Below are 3801 nucleotides of genomic sequence, written 5' to 3'. Positions count from 1 at the left end.
ATTCATGCATGGGTATTAGTGGCAAAAAAGTACTATGGTACTATGGGCAATGTTCAGTAGTCTCTGACATCAATAAGACTCACTCAGACAATGTTCTCTCATTCAGTGGGTTCTGACGTGAGCCTTCAATCCGTTTTCACTGGGGGATTGGTGGAAACCAGGGGTGGTTAAAAGAAACATCTCTGGGGACTTCCCTGGAGGTCCAGTGGTTAAGACTCCACGCTTCCACTGCAGGGGGCACGGATTCGATCCCTGGTCGGGGGAACTAAAATCCCGCATGCCACATGGTGTTGCCAAAAAAAAAAGAAACATCTCTGTTCCCATCCCACCCTATGGAAATTTTCTCCTCCTCAGGGTCTTGTGAATCTTCACAGTTTACCATTCACTTTGCACTGAAATGCCCACTCCCGGTGCCTAGGACAGTATTGTAATGACTGAGCATGTCCTGGGAGCTGTTGGTGAAGGCGCAGAATTTTAACTGTCAAGCAGAATTAAGTATCATCTGTATTGCCAGAGATTCACTCTCGTCTCCTGGTCCTCTTGGGCTCTGCAGTGCGGACACCAGTATCCTTGGCCTGAGGAAGGCTGTTGTCTCTGAGACCCATGGACTCCTAGGGCTCCTGCTATTCTCTCTGACCTCAGAGTTACGTGATGGCAAATGCAAATTCACATCTTCTGTCGTGTGGAGATTTTTTCTTTGGTAAAATATACATGACACAAAATGTACCATTTTAACTATTCAGTGGCATTAAGTATATTCACATTGTTGTGCAACCATCACATCTATCCATCTCCAGAATGGTTTCATCATCCCAAACTGAAATTTCTGTGTTTATTAAAAAAAAGTCCCCACCCACCCTCCCTTAACCCCTGGTAACTTCTATTTTACTTTCTGCCTCTATGAACTGGCCTATTCATGTAGGTGGAATCATACAATATTTGTCCTATGTCTGGCTTATTTCACTTAGCACAATATTTTCAAGATTCATCAGTATGTATCAGAATTTCACTCCTATTTAAAGTGGAATAATAGTCCACTGTATGTATATACCACATTTTGTTTATCCATCCATGGACGTTTGGGTTGTTTCTACCTTTTGGTTACTGTGAATCATGTTGCTGTGAACATTGGTGTACAAGTATCTGTGTGAGTCCCTGCTTTCAATTCTTTTGTGTATACACAGGAGTATCCTAGGAGTGGAATTGCTGGATTATATGGTAACTTTTTTGTTTAACTTTTGAGGAACCACTAAACTGTTTTCCAAAACAGCTACACCATTTTATATCCCCACCAGTAATGCATGATGGTTTCAACTCTGGTTCGTTTTGTTTTTTTTTTTTTTTTTTTTTTTAAATGTGACGTATATGTTTTTTTTTTTTTTAATTAATTAATTTATTTATTTATGGCTGTGTTGGGTCTTCGTTTCTGTGCGAGGGCTTTCTCTAGTTGCGGCAAGTGGGGGCCACTCTTCATCGCGGTGCGCGGGCCTCTCACTATCGCGGCCTGTCTTGTTGCGGAGCACAGGCTCCAGACGCGCAGGCTCAGTAGTTGTGGCTCACGGGCCTAGTTGCTCCGCGGCATGTGGGATCTTCCCAGACCAGGGCTCGAACCCGTGTCCCCTGCATTGGCAGGCAGATTCTCAACCACTGCGCCACCAGGGAAGCCCCGTTTGTTTTTGTTTGTTTGTTTGTTTCTTTGTTTTGACATTTAATAGGAAGAGAACCACTTTGCACTGCACAGATATTATGCCAACTTGAGTTCCCCTGTTGGCATATCATTTACCCATTAATTCATTCAGCAAAACTTTACCAAATACCTGTGAGGTGCTAGGCATTGTACGAGGCACTAGGCCCTGTTGGATAAAATAGACATGGGTTCTGTCTTCATAGTGCTTACTATTTAGTTAAAGAGACAAGAAAGAAAGCAAAAATATGCATCATTGCAGATTATGATAGAGTTCTCTGGAGAAATGAACCGGAACAGTGATAAGAATAATTATAGCGTGAAATTTTATTATTTGCTGTTTTAGGAAACAGCATAGTGTAAGGGATTAAGATGTGAGCTTTGAGGCCTGACAAGATTAATATTAGCTCTGCCATTTCTAAACCTTTTGACCTTAGACGAGTTGCTTAAATCTCTTTGTGCCTCAGTTCCTGAACTATAAAATGGAGATAATAATAATAGTACTTACTTCAAAGGGTTATTGTGAAGATTACATGATACGGTCCATGAAAAGTATTTGGCATGCTGCCTGTCACATAGTAAGTACTCAGTAAATGTAATAATTTCATAGCTGCTCTTTGTAGGCTACATGTTGTACTTATAACAATCCACACTTGGAATATTCAGCCAGTTATTCATGTTATGACCCACTAACAACACACAGTGGTCAAGCTTCTGCTTCCTGATACTCTTGACCACATAAGCCTATCCCTCCAGGTCCAGAGCCCAGTGGCCTCCTCTCCTGGCCAGCCTCTAGTTTTCCATCAAAATCTCTGCCCATGCCCTTTCTTCTTCTAGCCAGGAGGCAGTGGTATGAGAATAGAAGCTTTGAAGCTAGGCACATCTCTCTCTATCAGTTGGATGATCTTAGAAAATTACCTCTCTGGGCCTCAGTGTTCCCCTTGGTAAGGCACATCGGGAGCTATTGTGATGATGGGAGATAATGTATCTCAAGTACCCTTATCAGCCAGTCAATCAATGACTCAATCATAACTTTCTCTAGAGATATCTTTTTTCATGGTGAATGTATATATATGTATCTATATTTATATATATATATATTTATATATATATATATATATTTAGAATTAGCCAGCTGGACTCAGTTGAGATGATCCCATTTGTTGGCAACATCCAAAGCATCATAGTCATGAGCCAGTCGAACATATGCCTTCTTCTCTCCATCAGGCCTGATCAGGGTGTGACCTTGGCCACGTCAGTGTCACAGAGCTTCTTCACAGCCTGGTTGATCTGGTGCTTGTTGGCCTTGACACCCACAAAGAACACAGTGTGTCATCTTCTGTCTTCTTCAAGGCTGATTTGGTGGTCAGAGAGAACTTAACAGTGGTGTAGTGGTCAAGCTTGTTTCTCCTAGGGGTGCTCTTCGAAGGATATTTGGGCTGCCTTCAAGCTGCAGTATCTTGGGCCGTCAGGAGGTAGGTGAGGTGTGGATCTTTTTTTGCGTGGCTAAAGACACCTTTTAGCACTGTTCTCTTGGCCTTCAAAGTGTTTGCTTTGGCTTCAGCTTTGGGAGGGACAGGGGTTTCCTTCCTCACTTTCGGCACCATCTTGAAAAGCTAGTAGTATCCTAAATAAAATTGATAAGAGCATTTTCAATATTGTCCTGTTAAATTGATGCTTATCTAGTCTAGGAAATTTTAAACTGGGCAGTTAAAGAGTTAATAATTGATTAAATATGACACCCATCATTTTTGTTTTTTAATTAATTAATTTATTTATTTATGGCTGTGTTGGGTCTTCGTTTCTGTGCGAGGGCTTCCTCTAGTTGTGGCAAGCGGGGGCCACTCTTCATCGCGGTGCGCGGGCCTCTCACCATCGCGGCCTCTCTTGTTGCGGAGCACAGGCTCCAGACGCGCAGGCTCAGTAGTTGTGGCTCACGGGCCTAGTTGCTCCGCGGCATGTGGGATCTTCCCAGACCAGGGCTCGAACCCGTGTCCCCTGCATTGGCAGGCAGATTCTCAACCACTGCGCCACCAGGGAAGCCCCATCATTTTTATAAATGGTTAACTTTAGGCTCTTGATCAGGAATGTCAAACCCATTATAATATAGCTTCTTC

At 42.8% G+C, this 3801-nt stretch overlaps 1 pseudogene across 1 annotated transcript; it reads right to left on the bottom strand.

Moving 5' to 3' along the window:
* Positions 1-2770: 2770 nt before the first annotated feature.
* On the bottom strand, positions 2771-3431 carry LOC309609233 (large ribosomal subunit protein uL23 pseudogene; annotated as a pseudogene). Its single transcript has one exon. The product of its transcript is annotated as a large ribosomal subunit protein uL23 pseudogene (transcript).
* Between the last annotated feature and the right edge of the window lie 370 nt (positions 3432-3801).

This window comes from Balaenoptera borealis (genome assembly GCF_965194805.1).
Source record: "Balaenoptera borealis genome assembly, chromosome: 13".
NCBI lineage: Eukaryota > Metazoa > Chordata > Mammalia > Artiodactyla > Balaenopteridae > Balaenoptera > Balaenoptera borealis.
Note: the sequence above shows the minus strand (reverse complement) of the source record. Positions and strands in the feature narration are given on the sequence as shown.